The sequence below is a fragment of the Mercenaria mercenaria genome, chromosome 11 (assembly GCF_021730395.1).
Source record: "Mercenaria mercenaria strain notata chromosome 11, MADL_Memer_1, whole genome shotgun sequence".
NCBI classification, from domain to species: domain Eukaryota; kingdom Metazoa; phylum Mollusca; class Bivalvia; order Venerida; family Veneridae; genus Mercenaria; species Mercenaria mercenaria.
Window position 1 is genome coordinate 31765688 of NC_069371.1, and position 22867 is coordinate 31788554.

General features: G+C 34.6%; 1 protein-coding gene across 3 annotated transcripts in view; it reads right to left on the reverse strand.

The window, feature by feature from the left end:
* The window catches only part of LOC123531790 (zinc finger CCCH domain-containing protein 10-like), a 288284-nt gene that overhangs the window by 182018 nt on the left and 83399 nt on the right, over window positions 1-22867 (reverse strand). For all 3 annotated transcript variants that reach the window (XR_008365982.1, XR_008365981.1, XM_053517073.1), the window contains exon 4: window positions 11079-11181. The gene's annotated coding sequence lies outside the window, so the exon portion shown is untranslated. The remainder of the gene's footprint in view (window positions 1-11078; window positions 11182-22867) is intronic.

The following is a 22867-nucleotide window of genomic DNA, read 5'->3' on the forward strand; positions in this document are numbered from 1 at the left end:
ACGTATCGATCCGTGCCTGAGCCGTACCTTAAAGTAGTAACCCGTATCAATCCATACCAGTCCGTACGGCTCGGGTACGTATCGATACGGATTACTACGTTTCTATCTGTAGCTAAACGTAGCTATCTGCGGCGTATGTGTGACTGTGGTATTATCAAATATTTCTGTGTTCCCAAACCATAACAATTACTTACAACATTCTGGAAGGATCAACTATTTGGACTATCAGTGGAGACAAAGCTGTCACCCATATAATATGGGCTACCTATAGTGACTATAAATAAGCTTAACATATATATATAACTTATATATATTTACATACAGTCAAACATGTATGAGCAGCCAGTCAATTAAGATACATAATATGCTTGAAACAAGTTGAAAGAAAAATGAAATGTCAATTTTGGAAGTTACCTGACTGGCTGCTTAAATGGCTGCTTTTTTTAAATTTATTTATTTATTTATTTGGGCTTTATGGCGCACCAACATAGTAAGTTTTGGTTTCACATTTCATTTGGCAAATAACAAAAGTATAAGATATTAAGAGCAATCAGGATTTTCATAAAGGTAGGTCTTACACAGATTTGCTATTTAACCTTTAGCCTGCTGGTGGCAAGTGATTCTGCCTTTGCGACCAGTGCAGACCAAGATCAGCCTGCACGTCAGTCAGTAAATTTTCAGAGAACAATAAAACCTTAATATATGTTTCACAATAGTTTGTATCTGTTATATCAGTAAATTAAGTTATGAAAATAATTTCAATCTGCAGCCAACTGCTGAAAAAATATTTACTAATTGTCATTTGGGTTAAAAATTTTAAGTTAGGTCGTATGACTACTTTCCAATTTTTAATGGTTGTTGTGCCCCTCCAGGCATAATTTCAGGCTTAAAACAGGCACTTAGACAGAACCATTCACCTTCCACAAGTAAGCTTATGGGGGCAAGGGACAGTTAATTTGAAAATTCCACAAATCTGCACTGATACCAGTGCGAAAAAAATCATGAAAAATCCAATTTTGATAAATTCAAGGCAAGTGTGGAGCGAATGTATTGCACAGACTTAGCACTTCATTGTGTGACATTTTCAGCCTGCCGATGCTGTTGCTTCTGTGATAAAAACGAGCAAAACCCAGGTTTCAGGACACTAAATTTTGAGGCAAAAATGGCCCAAGATGCACACCTTGCGCACCCTGTACCGTATTATCTGCAAGTGACTGACCTAAAACACATGCATATTTTTGAAGCATGTGGCCAGACGAAAATAATGGTGGGAAGAAAAGTATCTCATAACTGTTTACTTTTTCCGCTATTTTGAGCTGAATCTGGATGGATGAATGACCGTTTCCATTTCGTCTGAATTCCGTTACCTCAGGTAAGACTTTAGACCCGGCCGTCTACACGGATTGAGCAATAACTACTTGTACGCAGGAATCCTCAGTTCTATAAACATCATAAATAACCAGTTGAATATAAATGCCTTTAAAGTGCATCTGTCTATTTTATTTAAAAAATGTACCCGGGCCAAATGCGAAACTGGTCCCTGCCACTTTAATAGACACCTGAAAGGACAACCTGAGCAGGATTCAAACAAGCCATGTGGGACAAGTTATTCAGCTTCCTTAACTAATAGACCCCTGAGCTCCCCAAATGAAAATTATAACAATCCATGTTTAAGCTAGGTCTTCTAGAACATCAGAAACTGAATTTTCTTACAAAATTTTAAATGTAATTTCTGCTTGTATGTTTTAGAGAAATAGAAATGTCTAGTTTAGTGTAACTTGAGTATAGCTTTTTAGATTTTAGTGTCATAAAACTTTTATCTCCTTTTCTTGTTAGATATATAAAGGTGTTGAGACCTGTTATCAGTTATGAATTATTGATGATATCTACAGTTCATGCAGTATTATGTCATTTTCATAACTGTTTAACAGCTTTGTAAGAGATATAAGCTACTAAAACTTAAATAAATGTTTGAAATACTTCAATTAAGGTGAAAGTATCAGTTTTATTGAGATATGATTGGATATTTAGTTTCAGGAGAAAATTGATGCTCTTCACGATGTGCAAAATAAAGACATGTTGGAGAGATAACACTGCCAAAAATGATCTGAAAACAGGTTTCTCCCGACTTTTTAATGTATGTTACATTTTAACTAAATTTAATCTACCTACTTTATGTGAATCTCTTTCTAATTTCTTCAAATGTTCCATTCTACCAAACAACACACTGGTTATTCGGGTACCTACTCGTTTGAGCGATACCGCCCTCGTGTCATTAATGTACATGTAGGTTGTTTAGGGTATATAAAAACAATGCCAACGTATGACACATATTTAAGAATGTTGAACATTTTAAAGACAGATTCGTCCGAGGAAAGGCATTAATTAGCACTGGTGAAAATATCAGTTCTCAATAATATTGATATGACTCTAAAATTTGAAGAAATGTAGCGAAAATTACATATTTTGACGTTTTGAGACGTGTTTTCCTTTGTTCAAAGTTGAGATAACTGAATTTGCCACTCACCTTGGTAGAACTATACATACTCAACTAAAAAACGTTTGGATCATGTACCTGCAAGTTCTTTTTGTTGATAAAATTTCAATTATATGCATCCTGTTGCTGTTTTTGATGGTACCTCTGACGATGGATGGAAATAAATAAAGATACCTACCCGTTTGCACATGGGTACCGTCCTCGTTATGTCAATGAACATTTATAAAACTCCCCGCAGTGATTGCTTCCGCATACGGTACACTAAATAAACGCAATTGAAGGTAATTGCTTTGAGTATAAGAACTGGAAATGTGAAACCCGACCTTTAGTCGATCTATATGATTAGAATTTTAACTTTAAAGATGTAAAGAATGGGAGTGGACCGTGTTAGCAGTATTTCACCAAGATTAAATCTTCCCTCACACCCACCCTCTATTCTACACATTCTATCATCTTGCCTTCCTGAAGTTCTTGTTTTTCTCCTTCAGTCTCATAATGAAAACGACCAAATTTGTCGCACACCGAGCAAAAGTGCTTATGTAAAGACCATTTTTTTCCTCCTAAAAGGAAAGTGGACCCTCTCTCTGGGCATGTATTCGTTTAGGGAGATGCTCATAATCTGCCTTTTATCGTATCTTGTAATATTCGCCTCTGTTCATAGGCGCACCCTCCATTAAGGTAGTGCTAATTAGGTGACTTGTTTACAAGTACATACAATATACACTACTGTATAAGTGTCTTACAGGTGACTAACTGAAGAAACAGAAGCAGATATGGAAGTCTGGGTATCAGATTCTATCTCTATTTATTGTTTGTTCACACACTCTTCACAGCGGTTGTAAACGTTAAATGTGCGTCTAAGGAAGAAATCTGTGAGATTCAAGATTTCATTTATAACTAGGCCCATACGGCATCAGCATTATAATAACAACAAATTTAACAAAACAAACACTAATACATAAAATAAAACAGTAGTTTTACGTTCATAATAGATCTAATACAAATATTTTGTAAGCTAAAAAATAGAAGATGGTGTACATTTAGAATTAACCAGGTTGAAAACATTGTTTTAATTGGCCAGAAAATAACTGCCAGTGGCAAAAACCTATCCCTACCTAAAAATTTGAAGTATTTTCTGTACAAAAAATGCTAACTTAAAAAAAGTACTATCATTACTTTGAAATAAACCTTGAAATGACATTACATTTAACAGCTGAAAGCCATTTGGTATATATTTTACTCTGTCCAAATCAATGTAGGGACATTCTAAAATAAGAATATTGCGGAAATACACTGGTGAAAGTACTACTGATTCAACCAGAATTTAGCAGATCCAAGTTGTTCTAAAGATTCTTTTACATATGAAACCCAAGAACAATAATTTACATTTTGCTGATGGAGTCTATACATGAACCTGTAAAGTATACAGTTTATCTTTTCTTGTTTACCATTTAATAAAATGTACACCAGTAGTTCAATATTCTATTTCTAATTATAATATCTATTGGTAATACCCCAAGCTCACCAAAAACCATGACATAAGGTGTTGACTTTTTAACCTTCAGTAATGTTTTTAAAAAATTTAAGCTGAAAACTTTTAAAATGCTAACATCACCACATCCCCATACCTCTGATCCATACAATAATATTGGTTGAACCACAGACTCAAATAAATATAACTGTGAATCAATACTAAGCTGCAACTTCCTACATTATTTTTCAACAGAGCATACATAGCCTTTCTAGCTTGGTCGACCAAATATATTTTCGTTTTATTGAAGTTACCATAATTGTAGTTAAATTTAATTCCTAAATTAAATTTAGTTTTTGTTGCAAACATTTTGTACCCCATAACAACTTAAATAACAAGACAAAACGCACGGCCGCAATATTCAATTGAAAATACACCTAAGAATGTGTCTATGTAGATGGATCTTGAAAGCGAACTTGAAGAAATTATGAGAGAAGTTTTTCTTCAGATAGGCTGCTTCCAGTAGCTGGATGGTATAAAAGACCAAAGTTTTATCTTATCCTAGCTGGTCATTGCATATTATCGCTAAATTTAGAAAAGGGGTCTGCGTCAATGTAATGTTCATTTCAATAACGAGGACGGTATCCGCTGGATTGACAGAAACAACGAGGATGGTACCATGGTACATCGTCAGAGGTATCTTATTTTCTAGACACCGTCTTCGAAAAAATCGATTTAATTTTACTGTGCTTCAAGTTTTTGTGAAATGAAAGCAATGGCTAATACACAGAATAACTGGTTTTCATTTTCCTAACAAAAAATTCCTAATATAATCCGAAATAATACCATTAATCGTGAAAATATATACCATCGCCTTAAAATAACTTCATTTCCGCGACAAAAAACGTATTTTTTTCACAGTTATTCAGATCATATGAGATAGATATTTGACATGGATATAGTTAAGGTATCCGATCCATAAATAGCGCATATCACTTCGGCAGTTATCGGACGATGTCGGTATTTTCCGGAATTTTCATTCAGGAACATAGTTTTATTTTATTTTTTACATTTTTTAATATCATTTAATTAAACCATTAATAAAAAGACAAATACATAAAGAATTTTTACCAATAGTTTTCTATTATCAAAAAATTACGGAGTTCTCGTCTACTCTCTTACAACGAGATGCAATGGCGGCGCCCATGAAAAAACATTGCGAATGCCGATTTAAAAAAAATAAACAATGATAAACGTTTCACATTAGAATTAACAGTCTATCAAGTGATCATATGGTACGATGGGCGCCAAAAAATTATCATTTATTGTGCTAACAAGACCTGTCGGCTCTGAATATGCTGTGAATAGCCCAAAACATCCGGGTTAACGTCATTTCGACATGTACAATGATCAGATGATATAGAAAAAGTAGGCATCGAAAACAACGATTGTCCACAAAACGCTTGATTTAGGTAGGTGTTTTATTATTTGCTTGTAAAAAGTCAGTGGAAGAAATTTTTATGAGATTATTTATAAATTCATAAACATTTCTACAGGTATATAATCGAAGTGCATGTCAAATGGTACAGTACCACAAAACAGGCAATGTTCCCAAAGGCAGTTGCTAGGGGTCTGGTAACCGGACTTCTAGACCTGGAATCTAGAGGTCCGGTAATCAATACGAATGCTGAGAATGGTATTTACAAAGAGGATTTCAGAAGTTTGCTCTCGTATTTTACTTGTCATTTTAAATGCTTTGTAAGTGACAGGAAACAGAAGTATTTATAATTCTTTAGTCCTTATATTCTCCTTATAAACAGTTCTCAGTATTCATACTAATTGGGACAAATTGGGGGAAAACATGCTTTTTTGCTTTGGAACTGCTTCCTTTTAACGCAGGTAGATTTATACAGGAAACAGCCCTGACACTGATAATACAGCATTAAATAGTTCATGTATATTGAATACTGGACCTTTAGACTCCAGGTCTTGAGGTCCGTTTACCGGATCCCTAGCCACTTCCTTTCCCCAAAGGCCAAACCAAAAATTTCAGATGCACTGCAGCACGAAGTCGTAAGCATGTTATTTTGATGAAAACAGATCTTAAAATAGGATTTGATAAAATATATGAATTGTGTTGAATATAGTAATTGATAATTCTTCAAATTTGAATGTAATTTAAACTACTAGCTGGGACTGTTACAAGTACTGTTTATGTATTGATATTGAAAATTAATACAAGCTACATGTTATATTTTGCCTTTATTAGGTTCATACAGAAGAGAGAAATTTGCTAAGTTTAAAATTAACTTTAGATAAATTGTGAAGAGCCGGAGTTGTGACTTTAATTCATAGTGATTTATATTTGAGCCGCGCCATGAGAAAACCAACATAGTGGGTTTGCGACCAGCATGGATCCAGACCAGCCTGCCTGTTTGCTTTCAAAGCCTATTGCAAATAGAGAAACTGTTAGCGAACAGCACGGATCCTGACCAGACTGCGCGGATGCGCAGGCTGGTCTAGATCCATGCTGGTCGCAAACCCACACCATGTTCATTGTTGGTTTTCTCATAGCGCGGCTCATTTTGTTATTTGTGGTGTGATATGCCAAAGACATATATGACTTCAGTCTTCATTTTATGATCATGTATATGAGGAAGTTTTCTTTCACATAAAATGTGCTGTTATCATTTTGCACATGTCCAGCTAATATATACATGTAAGTCATATACCTTCAAGCTGTGTATTGTTGAAAATGTGATTAAAACTTCTGTCTCACCCAGCAGTTTAGTGTATTGTTGTTAAAAAAACATGTTTAGACTTGGCTTGATCCTTCATTGCATGTCATACATCTTGATGAGGTCACTTTTATTTATGTACACCCCATTGTCATTGGTCAATGAGGTATATAGTCACATAGTGTCAACACTGTTTGAACTGTCTGCCCATCAGTCCCACATTCTGGTGTACATTCTGATGTACCATTTCCATCCAATTAAAATGAATCATGTATACTTCATCAACATGAAATGAACATTAGCATATTATCAGAACAGATAATTATTTTTTTAATTATTCCCCATATTATTTGAAATTTTAGCCGGAGGATCAAACTTGACTCCTAGTTTTGTTTTTGAGTAATGTCCATACAAATATAGTTACTTGCTTCAAATTATTGTTGCCCAATCTGTAATAAAATCTTTTGCTTTAAGATAAATAATTTAAAATCATCCTCCATTTAAAACCTCTCTGGAGGTTCCTATGTGGTTGATAAGGGTTAAATCTATTCTTGGAGCCAAAAACATCCTCAAGATAACTTCAGTTTTATAAAGATAATTAAGGCAAAACTCAAATGCATCATGAATTCAAAGGTTATCATATGCACATATTAAATTGAAAAACCCAAATTGCTGTGCTGATTACTGGGAAATTTGAAAACATTTTGCAGAGATGTGAAATCAGGTTACTTTTTTTTCAGCTCTGCATACCAGAAGTGAGACTTGACAGAAATTGAAATAAATACAATCCAGAATCAACGATAAGATATTTATTGCATTTTCCCTTTTTCTCATCGAGATTGGCAGTCACAATTAAAACATGCAAAAGTATCATATTGGAACCATTCATTTTACATAAGTATCTACTTTGGCTTTACTTATTTAATACAACACTGGAGTTATCTAAAACATTTGTTTCAAACTGCACCTTTTTTTTAAAAATCGACATGCAAGATTCTGACAAAAACTTCTGCAATTTGACCCGGCTAAGGTCAAAATATTTCAAAAGGGGGATAACTCGATCATCACAAAACACATTTGAAACAATGAATAAAATGAGACACTCGCACTATGTTTTACAATCATTTTATCTGCATTTGTCTACATTTACCTACCACAAATTTTACGAAGCTACATCCGTACCATTCTAAAAGTGTAAAGAAGACAACTTCAAACACAATCTAAATGGGTGTGCAAAACAGTCTTCCAGTCTGTAGAAAAGGAACTTTATGTTGTTGCCTATGTTGTGGAAATTCATGTACAGGTCTGCCCATACCTGCATGACATGAAGACATGCAATATTTCAATCAAGACCCGATTGCTTAATGATAGAGTACTACAGTCTACTAGAGAAAGCACTTAGTCTAAACACCATTGATGATATCATTTTATGCTTTGAAATAGCCTGCTGTTGAATAATAATAGAGTATTTTTGCTGCTTGGTGGTCTCTTAGATATGTATGATTCCACCCATTCTTACCATTATGGATTTATTTTTAAAGACATCCTGAGTCAGAATATTGCTGAAATCTTACAATGCAATCTATAATTATTTCCTTCTGTTTGACACAATCAATGATATCCAAGTAGTATCATGCTTAAAAAAATATCTTCCGTCTCAGTTACCTAGCAGTATAGCATCTGCTTCAAGTGCTGGAGGCTGTGGGTTCAACCCCTGGCTGGCCCATACCACAGACAAAAAGAATGTTACCAGTAACTACTTTGTATGCTCAGCAACTGGCCTGTTCTCTCACACCCTAATGGTAATGGAATACTCAGGGAATGTAATGTATTCTACTAACTATAACTGCAATTTTAACCAAAAACAGAATCTATAAGTAATGAACCCACCACTGTGCAATAGGCTGTGCAGTAACAACAGCCTGAAATATATCTTTAACCACCTGCACCCAGAGGGCTCTAGTAATTAGACCAGCAATACCATACCCACCCCGGCAAAATGGAATTCATGAAATCATGAATTTTTCATCACCAATATGAATTATTCATGAACTGTTCTGGACCACTTCTTAATCTGACTTCATGAAGTTTTATGCATGAAGTGTCATTTGATCTACTTCATGAAGATATCAAGCATTATTGACAGATTCATGAAATCCTTGAAATATTCATGAACTTGTTTAAGAATGAATCAAGATTTTTTCATGAATGTCAAAATACCTATAGAATTCAAGAAAAATTCTTGAAAAAAAAAACGATGAACATTTTATGAGCAGTTTAAGAATATTAAATTCTTAAAACATTCTTGATGTGTTCTTAAGAAAAAGTCATCTATGATTCATTGAAAGTGCTAAAATTCAAAACCTTTTTCTAGTTCAGTACCAGTTCTTGAACCCAATTAGGAGTTTCTGAACTGTTCATTCATTAAACATAAAACTTAGGTTTTCCTTCTACAATAAATGAGTAAGTTCATGAACAGTTCATGAATGTTCATGAACATTAAATTCATAATGTCACATGATCAGTTTCCATTATTTTGTTGCATGCTGGGAAATTTTTTGCACATGCGATTTAGCAATTTTTGAGAAGTTTGTGCAGCAAATGAGAAGAAAATATTTATCATACTACAGTAAGAAATGGTTTAAAAGGAACATGAGTATACTGAATATCAAATAAGTAATTATGTTGTTGTCATAAATTGTTCATTTTAAAAAATATAAAATCCTTTTAAAATGTCACGTTTTCACGACCCTGAAACATAGCTAGTATCTAATCTGAATGTCAGTCTTGAGATTAAAGTAAATTATACATTTTTGTATTTTATACAGCAATAATTATTGCTTACTTTTTATTATGCTCCCAATCCCACTCTAGTTTAGTGTTTGATTCAACATGGCATTTGTTGAGGGTGGAAAATGTCATTGTCTCAGTGACTCAGCAGAGACTAAAACAATCTCTAGCCACTAACTGAACAACTCTTAAACTAACCTACAGGCAAGCTATACTGATATTGTTTAAAGAATTCCATTACATGCAGATCTCTCAGGTTTCATTGCTACACTCCTACCAGGTTATCTTGACAAGTTCATGAAACTTTTTTTTTACAAAAATTGTTCATGAATAAATATTCATAAAAATCAAAATTTATGTTTCATGAATTTCAATACATTATCTCGGCTCTTAATAACAAGTGCATGGATACTACTTAATTGGTACAGGTATTATTTAGTAACTGAAAATATGATTACTGTATCATTTAAGGCAAAGAAGTCCTTTTATAATATTTTGTATTGTTCATGAAATATTCAAGAAAAGCACAAAATGTCTTCATGAAGTTATACGAATATTTATTCTTGAAGTGTTCATGGAAGAAACATGAAGTGCAAATGAGACATTGAAATAAAGAAAAAAAATAATGCATGAATTCTTCATGAAGTATTTTTTTCAGGAATATTTTCATGAATTCTTCATGAAGATTAATAAATACGAACTTCATGAATTCTTCATGAACACAGGCTATGTCTAATTTCATGCATTTTAATGCATTAACAACTTCATGAATAATTCATGAATCTGTTTTCATGAGCTGCTGATGCATTTGTCTCATTTGCACTTCATTTTTTTGTCATGAAGACTTCATCAAGTTTCCTCATGAAGAAGTCATGAATGCTTCATGAGTACTTCATGAAGTATGAATAAACATTTGACAGGGGCGATTAAGGCAATGGAACCATTATGACAATCAACAATTTCCATATGATTATGTATCCTTTGTATGTGATTTCGGTAACAAAAGAAAATTATTTTTTAAAACAACTGGAGAATGCCGAAACCGCATTCAGAGAATATGCAAATGAACTGAAATTGCCAACTGTCATCACGGGCCCACTACCTTAATAAAACATAAATATTACCATCTTTTATGTTGGTATTTTTGGTGCATGATACATAATTCAGCTTAATACATTTTATTTTACAGTTTATTTTGACTTGCGATTATAATGCTTTAGATATATTTCTACAACTTTTCAGACTTACTCAAGAGTAGCTTAAATCTGAGTTGTTTTCAAATTGCATTTACCAGCACATGAAAGTACTTTTAAAAATGTTTCTAAAAATCTGACATAAATCTTGAGGCTGAAAAATAAATAATTAAAACACTTCAAAAAAGTCCTCCATGAATATGAATGACAGTAAATGAAAAACTGCAGATTATTCTCAAGTACACAGTAAATAAAGTTCTTAAATTATACCTTAAACAAAATTTTTTATATATCACAATTCCCATTAGGACTAATAAGTTAAAAGACATCCGATTATATTTCACCTGTCTCAATATAATATCAAGACTTTATCTGCTTTAAAATCATACCTAGCTTTCCAAGATCTCAGTCATAAATCTATATCATCAATAAAGTTCTTGAAAACGCAAGTGGCAGCAAGCAGAGGGATTGTTGTAGGTCTTGACTTCAAACCTGTAAAATATAAAAGTCGATTCTTAATGTAGTTATAATGAATAACAAAATGTTCTATGATAAAGCACAGCTTGTATGATAAAGCACAGCTTGCACTGTAGGCTGCTGTTTTATTTAAAAGAAAAATATTGGACATTATCAAATAAATTTCAATAAATCATCAAATAACTACTTTATAATACCTAAAATACCCCAGACAGCATTTTGTAATCCCTGAAATAGTTAAGAAAACCTGTAAAACCTGTAAAAAGCAACAAACATTAAACAAAAACACCCAATTAGATAAATATCTTGGAACTGGCAGGTGATACAGAAGAAATAGAAAGTGGAATAAATCAATTTCTTTATCAGGAACAAACTCTGCTATTGGACATCTCAAACACAGTTATCAGTTATCTATCAGTTATCCCTGCCAATTTATCTAGTTAATACAATTATTTTTCTTGTCACCATTTAATAAACCCAGTTTCCCTGACAAAATTAATACTAATGGAAATATCGTCTCTAGGAATTTAATGCAAGCATTGCTCACATAGAAAATCAGAGCCAGAATTTCAAAAAAAAAAGAAGGAACCAAAAATGTACGAACCGCGTTAGGGCCCCGTAAGTTTGTTAAATTTAATGCTGCCGCAAAATACCTATTATTCCCATGTATAATGCGCAGTTTTTTTACCCCCAGGACCAGCCCCAAATCATGGGTGCGCATTATACACAGGTAAAGACGACTTTCCAACTTCAAAACTTATTTTGTTTCCGATTTTCGCCATTTTGGTAAAGGGAAACTACTCTCCACGCTTACTGTATACGCTAAAATCTAAGATTGCCGTTACGTTCCGTAAAAGATTGAGTAGTTTATTTGACTTTCAACAAAATTAATTTCATATAAATTTAAAAGTATTTTGACTTATAAACAAGAGCTGTCACTAATGGTGACAAATGCCCCCGCATCACCTTGACCTTTGACCTGGTGACCCCAAAGTCAGTAGGGGTGGTGTACTCAATAAGTACTATCAACATGTGAAGTTTGAAGGTCCTGGGTGAAGTGGTCCGCATGTAAAGTGCCTTCATGCAAAAAGTTAACATTGGCCCCTGTGACCTTGACCTTTGACCTGGTGACCCCAAAATCAGTAGGGTAGGTGTACTCATAAAGTACTATCAGCACATGAAGTTTGAAGGTTCTGGGTGAAGTGGTTCGCGAGTAAAGTGCCTCCATGCAAAAAGTTAACGTTGGCCCCTGTGACCTTGACCTTTGACCTGGTGACCCCAAAGTCAGTAAGAGTGGTGTACTCAATAAGTACTATCAGCATGTGAAGTTTGAAGGTCCTGGGTGCTTTGTTTTGCGAGTTAAGTGCCTTCATGCAAAAAAATAACGTTGGCCCCTGTGACCTTGACCTTTGACCTGGTGACCCCAAAGTCAGTAGGGTAGGTGTACTCAATAAGTACTATCAGCATGTGAAGTTTGAAGGTCCTGGGTGTAGTGATTCGTGAGTAAAGTACCTTCATGCAAAAAGTTAACGTTGGCCCCTGTGACCTTGACCTTTGACCTGGTGACCCCCAACGTCAGTAGGGGTGATGTACTCAATAAGTACTATCAGCATGTGAAGTTTGAAGGTCTAGGGTGCAGTGGTTCGCAAGTAAAGTGCCTTCATGCAAAAAGTTAACGTTGGCCCCTGTGACCTTGACCTTTGACCTGGTGACCCCGAAGTCAGTAGGGGTGATGTACTCAATAAGTACTATCAGCATGTGAAGTTTGAAGGTCCTGGGTGCAGTGGTTCGCAAGTAAAAGGCCTTCATGCAAAAAGTTAACATTGGCCCCTGTGACCTTGACCTTTGACCTGGTGACCTCAAAGTCAGTAAAGTTGGTATACTCAATAAGTACTATCAGCATGTGAAGTTTGAAGGTTGTGGGTGCAGTGGTTCGCGAGTAAAGTGCCTTCATGCGAAAAGTTAACGTTGTGACTAACAAACTAACGAACGAACAAACGGACGGACGGACAAGTGATAACTTATATGTCTCCCTTCGGGGGCATAAAAATCAGGGATTATTTTAACCGATATCAAACTGTGAATAACATAATTGACACGAGGTGACAAGTTAATTTCCAATCATTACTTGCTGTTTGATCGTAACAAAAAGACTGTCACACCTTTTGTTATCAGTTTGATTTGAGAAGCTCATGTCATTTTGAGCGATACCATCCGAAATACTAAAACAGCTGCTTTCTATTTATTCAAAATATTTGATTAAAAAAGAAAATAAAACAACAAATATATAAACAACCAACCATCCTATAAAATTTGAAGTATGGTCAAACAGACCTTAAGGTATTGAATTAAAATGGATTTTACACTAAGTGACCTTGACCTTTGACCATGTGACCTAGAAGTTATTAAGGGTCATCTTCTCAAGGAAAGTGGGTAAATTAGTTTTACTGACATTCAAAATGATTGATCTATAAAGGATTTGATGCTAAATGATCTTGACCTTTAACCCAGTGACCCAAAACTGATAAGTCATCTACTAAAGGAGACCAATCAACCTATGAAATTTCAAGTATGTAGGCCAAACAGATCTTAAGATATTGCTTTAAAATGGATTTGACCCTAAATGACCTTGACCATTGACCTCATGAACCTAAAATTATTAGGAGACTCAATATCCAATAAAATATGAAGGCTAGTTAGCTAATAATCAGAAATGGATTTAACCAATTAGGACCTTGTGACCCCAAAAATCAATAGGGGTCATCTACTTAAGAAGACCTGAATCACCCTGTGGACTAGGCCCAAGCTTTCTCAAGTTATCATCCAGAAACAGTTTAACTGTTCCAAGTCACTGACCTTGACCTTTGACCTACTGATCTCAAAATAAATAGGGGTCACCTGATGGTCATGATCAACCTCCCAATTATGTTTTGTGATCATAGGCCAAAGATTTCTCAAGTTATTGTTCAGAAACGGTTTAACTGTTTTGGGTCACTGTGAACTTGACCATTGACCTATTAATCCCAAAATCTGCTGGTCATGACCAACTTCCCTATCAACTTTCATGACCCTAGGCCCAAGCGTTCTTGAGTTATCATCTGGCAACTGATCGGTCTACTGACTGACAGACCGACATTTGCAAAAACAATACACCCTTACTTTTCCGAAAGGGGGGATAATGAACAAATAAAATTCCCATTCAATTAAAGGTGTCAAAGTTGTTTTTTTTTCATGAAATAGATTTATGTACATACTTATAAAAATTTCATGTCATGACATCATAAAATTTGACAAAGCAAGGGTCATAATTCTGCTGAAAATCTTTACTGGAATATGCAAATAAGCACAACTATGCTTACACCTATCACTTACAATATTTGGTAAAATTAAGCCAAGTATCATGTAAACACTGTAGAATAGATAAGTCTGAAGGGCCAGTATATCACCAAACTAGAACATGGCAAAAACATGCACTACTAAGATTGGCAACAGTTTTGTGAAAATCTGTCTGGTGGTGTTGGCAACAGTTTAGTGAAAATCTGTCTGGTGGTGTGGACAAACTTTGTGACATACAGTTAGACAGACAGCACTAAATCAGTATATCACCCCCATCACATGCCAGAGACATAATAAAGCATTAAAACCTAGTAATTTTTTTTTTTTTGGCGATCCTATTCTGTCGTTCATTTCGCATGAACACCGAAAAAAGTTATTTCATTTCTTAACTCAATGCATTCGTAAATCAAATAGTTGTGAATTAATACTGAAGGTACGGTATTGTATTTTAAAGTGGTGTTGATTTAAAATATTAACTTCCAGTGCAGAGTAAACAACAAAATGTCTCTTTCTAAGAAGGTAAAATGAAAACAAACATTCTTTAAACTAACAATAAAATGATCCCCAAAACATAGTTAAAGGTATATTGAATTATTCTATTGGATTCCATAGTTTTTGTGAAGACAAAGCAAGTCAAAGGAGAAAAAGAAGCAAAAACTTGAATGCTGAATTGAAACTGAATTGTAAACAAATAAGTTATAAAATTGATTTCTATTTTTTTTTTTTTTTTTCACATTTACAAATTTACAGGAGTACAAAAGCTCGTCGAACACAAAATGCCCCTCTTGATGCATTCAGTAATTGCACAAGGAACAGAAATTATATGCTCACTGTAAACAAAAGTTCTACCATTCTGGTTTAATCTGACCTTGACCTTTAATCTATTAACCTAACATGAGATTACAGAGTGATCTTGGCACCATCCACTGAGCCATTTTTGAATGTTCCAAATTCAAGACTAGCTCAAGGTCAAAATCAAGGTCAAATTTCATTTTGGTACAAAACAATGTGTATGTGGTCCAAATTTGAAAGCTGTGGCTTGAGAAATGTGTAAGCAAGCCACTAGATCAATTTCAAGGTCAAAGTTCATTTCAGTACACAAAACTAGGCATGTGCTTCAAATTTGGAGGCTGTAGCTTCAGAAATGTGAAAGTAGGTCACTAGGTCAAAATCAAGGTCAAATTTTATTTCGTAAAACAAAACTATGCAAGTGGTCCAAATTTGAAGCCTGTACCTTCAGAAATGTGGAAGTAGGTCACTAGATCAATCTCAAGATCAAAGTTCATTTCAGTACACAAAACTATGCTTGTGGTGCAAATTTGAAGGCTGTAGCTTGAGAAATGTGAAAGTAGGTCACTAGGTCAAAATCAAAGTCAAATTTTATTTTTGAACAAAAAAACTATGCATGTGGTCCAAATTTGAAGCCTGTACCTTAAAATATGTGAAAGTAGGTCACTAGGTCAATAACAAGGTCAAAGTTTTTTTCTAAATTTGAAGGCTGTAGCTACAGAAATGTGAAAGTAGGTCACTAGGTCAAGATCAAGGTCAACTCATGTCAAGGTTCATCTTGCCATTCAAAACTAACATGTGGTCCTAATTTGAATGATGTAAGTTATGGACATAAAGATTCTAAGTTTTTCCCTATATAAGTCTATATGAACCATATGACCCCTGGGGTGGAGCCATATTTGACCCTAGAGGGATAATTTGAACAAACTTGGTAGAGAACCACTAAATGATGCTACATTACAAAATATCAAAGCCATAGTCTTTGTGGTTTGGACAAGAAGATTTTCAAAGTTTTTCCCTATATAAGTCTATGTAAACAATGTGACCCCCAGGGCGGAGCCATTTTTGACCCTTGGGGAATATTTTGAACAATCTTAATTAGTAGAGGACCACTAGATGATGTCATATACAAAATATCAAAGCCCTAGGCCCTGTGGTTTTGAACAAGAGGTTTTTCAAAGTTTTTTCCTATATAAGTCTATATAAACCATGTGACCCCTGGGGTGGGGCCATATTTGACCCCAGGGAAATAATCTGAACAATCTTAGTAGAGGACTAAAGATTTTGCTACATACCAAATATTAAAGCCCTATGCCCTATGGTTTTGGACAAGAAGATCAGAAACCGTTTAACTGTTCCTGGCCAATGTGACCTTGACCTTTGACCTAATGACCTCAAAATCAATAGGGGTTATCTGCTGGTCATGGCCAACCTAACTATAAATTTTTCTGACACTAGTCCCAAGCGTTCTTGAGTTATTGCCTGAAAAACATTTTACTGTTCCTGGTCACTGTGGCCTTGACCTTTGAAATACTGACCTCAAAATCAATAGGGGTCATCTGCTGGTCATGATCAACCTCCCTATAAACTTCCATGACCCTAGGCCTAAGAGTTCTTGAGTTATCATCCGGAAACTGTTTTACTGGAAACGGATTGGTCTACATTCCGAATGACCGACCTACCGACCGACCTACTGACCGACAGACCGACCATCATCTGCAAAACAATATACCCCTCCTTCTTCGAAGTGGGGCATACTATTTACCCTAGTCGATTTCAGATTTTACCATTTTACTCATTCAAAAATATTATGATGAGTAAATACTCATAGGCAAAAAAAAATTATCTGGAGCCCGGGCTGAATGCTCCTGACAAAGTTGTCATTCTTGTATCTGACCTTTGACATCTTAGTGTGACCTTGACCTTAGCCCTAGGGACATGGTTCTTGCACAAGACACTCCCTCTCATGATGGTGAACATTTGTGCCAATTTACATCAAAATCCCTCCATGCACGAAGAAGAAATGCTCCGGATAAAGTTTGTGGACGCCACCTGCCCGCCAAGGGCGTTCCCATAATACATCCCTTCTTTCAGATGGGCATATAAAAACTATAATGCAAATCATGTTGACATCATAATCTTGTAAATGGAAGTTGGCCGGCAATTTGATGTAATCAAGTAAAAGAAATTCAGTATTAGGATTTCAATGGAACTTGAAATATATCATGCTTTTAAAACTTCTACACTGGCTGCACATAACGAATTCAAATGTTGTTATTAATTCCCAATACTGCATTAACATCCATCAAAATACCATCTCTCAATTGGCAGAATCAATACTTACCTTGAAAAAAGCTTAATGGATAACTCAAACACCCATTAAGATTATAATGCTGTTTTAAACCTCTATATAAATCCAGGATATCCTCAACAGCACACCCTATCCATTAACATTACACTATCTAATAAGCTATCTGTAACTGATCCAGGGAATATTTCAAAATTATTTGTTTCTTTATGTTAAATAATGTGATGATATACCATATATCCCAAAAAAAACCCCCCCACCCCACCCACCCCCAAGGAGCATTCCATATTTTCTTAAGTTACATTCAATTCTGTAGGTTAAACTAGATAGAAAATTACAAAAATTAGAAAATTTTCATTAGTTAGCAATTTTTTTTTCAGTTAAAACTATATATCATTTCCGCACCTGTAACAATTATTAAAATGTGTGAGCATCTGATGGCGCTTTCATGCTTCCGTAGAATCAACATTTATTACACGAAAGTCATTTTGAAAATATGGCTATAATGTCTGAAGCCCTAAAATACATATATATCTGACAAGTCCATGACATACTTTTAGACAGGTTGAACCCTGCAACAGTTTTCTGAACCCTGAATGCAGATCAATACAAATGCAACTTTCATTTTCAAGTTTGGCCTTCTTTTAAGAAGGAGACATCCTTTTCTGTGTTGTCAAAAATATTATAATGGATGCCTTGCTGGAATTGTATATTGTGCCAGCTGCATGTCCTTATGGATATTGGGAAACCTGTTTTTTAATGCAACAGAAAGATCTGAAGAAAATTTGTAGAGGGACACTGCTACAAGATACTTTTTGAAATTGAGCCAGTGGTTAAACAGACAAGAAACTTCTCAAACTTTATCAAAATTAATAGTTATATAGGGAAAACTAGTTCCATGTTTTTTTTATGTAAAAGAATGGTTTAAAGCATACACGTGATCTCCCACACGGGAGGGTCAAAATCACGATTTTTTCACCTTGCTTCCCCCGTCTCCCGACCAAAACCATAATTCTCCCCATTTGTTAATAGCTGGAGGAAAGAGTTGTTTTTCACAGGTGAATTTGGATAACATGATTGTTTGTTCTGTTAAGGGATTAGACCAGTATGGTCTTTTCCACTTAATCTATTTTTGCAAGGACAATTAAGAATCAGCCACCTAGGAAGAAAATATTGAAAAATAAATTCTCTAAATTTCACTAGGGGACGCCTTACATTTGTAATTCATTTGAATGTCTACCAGTAAAAATTAAAGTGCTACTTGTTAAAACAATATATTTTATTCGTTTAGGTTTTTGAAGTTAAAAGTAGAATAGAAATAACATAAAATTTTGGATGTTATTTCTAAGTTTTGCGTTTGCGCGCTTAATTTATGTCAATAAAAAAACCTCCAGTTTTGAGACCCAAACTCCAGCTGAAAAATAGCAAACCTCGAGATCCAGTTTTGGGATTCTGAACTTATCACATATATGTGCAGGCTGATTGAGTGTCAGAGGAACATTTCAGAGAAAATATTCAAAATAGGGACAGTGGTTTCTGAGAAGATTCTTAAGGAATTGGAAAGGGGGCTACCTAGGGAATTGGTTGAAATTGGCTGGGATATTTTTTAAAGAAATTGTGCATAATGGACAGACAGAAAGGACATACCATGATCCTAAAAGTTAACCAGTCATTTTGTGCTCAGGCAAGCTAAAAATTATCAACAAATCATTCTCCCTTTGATAATTTTGTCTAACAGTAACATTCACAAGAGCTGCCACAGGAGACAGTTTACTTATTTATTTTTTGGGGTTTTACGGCACACCAACACGGTATATACCGCAAAACAGGACTACAAATTTTGGTTTCACATCTCATTTACATCGCGCTGGACTATTTCGATGCTGGACAGTGAAACAGGGCATATCTGAGAAAGCTTGAACTGTCACTAGAGTGTTTAATGACTCCAATGGTGGATGTAGATATTGCACAATAGCTTGAGTCTGTGCCAAAAATATTCCGTTATAAAAGAGATAAAGATAAAGTGTACCAAAATGCTAAATAAGTATAATTCTAAGCAAAAAGGGGGCACAATTCATAAAATATTGGTGCAAGAACTATGCACCTTGTGTCATATGATGTAGATCACGATGTGTAACAACTGTTTCAAGTTTTAAATAAAATCCATTTAGTGATAACTAAGATATAGTGAAAATGCATCAAAATTAACCTAAAATTCTAAGTAAAATGGGGCATAATTCAAGAAAAATTGGTGCCAGAGTTATGACCTTGTGTCATATGATGTGGGTGGTAAGATGGAACAACTACTTTAAGTTTGAATCAAATCCACTTAGAAATAAATGAGATAGAAAGATTATAGTGCACCAAAACTTTAACCTGAAATTCTAAGTAAAAAGGGGAGAATATTCATGAAGAAATACTGGTGTAAGAGTTATAGCTCTTGTGTTATATGATGTGAGTGATGATGCTGAACAACTATCAACTATTTTAAGTTTCAATCAAATTCATTTAGTAATAACTAAGATAAAGTGAAAATGCATCAAAATTAACCTAAAATTCTAAGTAAAAGGGGGCATAATTCATGAAAAATTGTTGCCAGAGTTATGCACCTTGTGTCATATGATGTGGGTGATAAGGTGGAACCACTATTTTAAGTTTGAATCAAATCCATTTAGTAATAACTGAGATAGAGTGGTAGTGCACCAAATTTTAACCTGAAATTCTAAGTTAAAGTGGGAGATAATTCATTAAATATTGGTACCAGAGTTATGGACCTCGTGTCATATTATGTGGGAGATGATGTGGAACAACTGCTTTCAGTTTGAATCAAATCCATTTAGTAATAATTAAGATAGAGTGAAAGTGCATCAAAACTTTAACCTGAAATTCTGAGTAAAAAGGGGGGATAATTCATGAAATATTGGTGTGAGAGTTATGGCCCTTGTGCCATATGATGTGGGTGATGATGAGAAATAATTATTTTAAGTTTGAAACAAATCCATAAGTCATTACAGAGATAAGGAGAAACAAGAGCTGTCAAGGAGACAGCGCGCTCGACTATTTCGATGCAGGAAAGTGAAACTGGGCACATCTGATGAAACTACAGCTGTCACTGGAGTGCTTAATGACAACTGTGGATGAAGATATTGCACAATAGCCTGAGTCTATGTCAAAAATATCAACTTAAAGTAATAAGAGGGGTAAAGATAAAATGTATCAAAACACTATATAAGTATATCCTAAGCAAAAAGGGGCATAATTCATTAAATATTGGTGCCAAAGTTATGCAGCTTGTGTCATATAGTGTGGGTGATGATGTTAAACAACTATTTTAAGTTTGAATCAAATCCATTCAGTAATAACAGAGACAGAGTGTGAAAGTGCATCAAAACTTTAAACTAAAATTCTAAGAAAAAAGGGGGAATAATTAATGAAAAATTGGTGCCAGAGTTATGCACCTGGTCATATGGTGTGGGTGATGATGTTGAACAACTATTTTAAGTTTGAATCAAATCCATTCAGTAATAACAGAGACAGAGTGAAAGTGCATCAAAACTTTAACCTAAAATTCTAAGTAAAAAGGGGAAACAATTCATGAAAAATTGGTCCCAGAGTTATTCACCTTGTGTCATATGATAAGGGTAATGATGTTGAACAATTGTTTAAGTTTGGATCAGATCCATTCAGTAATAACAGAGATAGAGTGAAAGTGCACCAAAACTTTAACCTCAAATTTTAAGTGAAAAGGGGGGATAATTCATGAAATATTGGTGCCAGAGTTATGGCCCTTGTGTCAGATGATGTGGATGAAGATGTTGAACAACTATTTTAAGTCTGAATCAAATCCATTCAGTAATAACAGAGGTAGAGTGAAAGTGCACCAAAACTTTAACCTGAAATTATAAGTAAAATGGGGGAATAATTCATGAAATAATGGTGCCAGAGTTATGCACCTTGTGTCATATGATGTGGGTGATGATGTTGAACAACTATTTTAAGTTTGAATCAAGTCCATTCAGTAATAACAGAGATAGAGTGAAAGTGCATTTAAACTTCAACCTGAAAATCTAAGTGAAAAGGGGGGATAATTCATGAAATATTGATGCCAGAGTTATGGCCCTTGTGTCAGATGATGTGGATGAAGATGAGGAATAAGTATTTCAAGTCTGAATCAAATCCATCAATTACAGAGATAAGTTGAAAAAAGAGAAAGTGCACCAAAACTTTAACCAAGGTGGGGACGCGGAAAGACGCCGACGCCGGGGCGAGTAGGATAGCTCTCCTTATACTTCGTATAGTCGAGCTAAAAAGAGAAAATGTAACAAAAACTTTAACCAAGGTGGGGACGCAGAAGGTCTATACTTCGTATAGTCGAGCTAATAAACCAGTGCAAATGGGAATCAAAAATCAAAATAATTAAGAAAATTCTCCCTGTATTAAAGGTGTCTTAAGACTGCATGAGCATGCAAAAAAAAACAACATTCCTCGTCAATTATGCTCTTTATAGTGAATTATGTATGACATTAAAACAATCTATTTGTTTGTAATTACTATTTTGTTTCAAAGCTACAACATATCAGTTATGGTGCTAATGTTTTGTAAAACAGTGATTAGCTAACAATATGAGAAAGCACATCTAGTAGTTTCTTTCGAATAGACAGATTCACTAATAACCTTCCTAAATATGTATACAGTGCAGCAAGGCTTGGCTATTCAATTTAGCCTTAATCCCCTGTAAAAAAATGTTCTAGAACTAGTATTAAGTTCTTGAACATTCAAGAACTTTTGAAGAACTTATAGAACTGTTCTGGAACCAACCAAACAGTTCTTAGACTATGATTCTAGAACAATGATGGTTCTTGAACACTGGTTCAAAAACTGCAAAAGTTCAAGCACTTCAAAACTTTACCAGTTTCTGAACAGTTACTGTTTGTCTAGAACCAAAATTGTCCATGAACACAGGTTCATTAAAAGTACTAAAATTCAAAACCTTTTTCTAGTTCAGTACCAGTTCTTGAACCCAATTGTGAGTTTCTTAACTGTTCATTCATTATACATAAAACTTAGGTTTATTACCTTTTACAATGATAAATAAGTTCAAGAACTGTTCATGAACATTAAATTCATGTCACATGACCAGTTTCCATTATTTTGTTGCATGCTGGGAAGTTTTTTGCACATGTGATTCAGCAATTTTTGAGAAAATTGTGCAGCAAATGAGAAGGAAGTATTTCTCAAACTACAGCTAAAGGAATGGTGTAAAAGGGA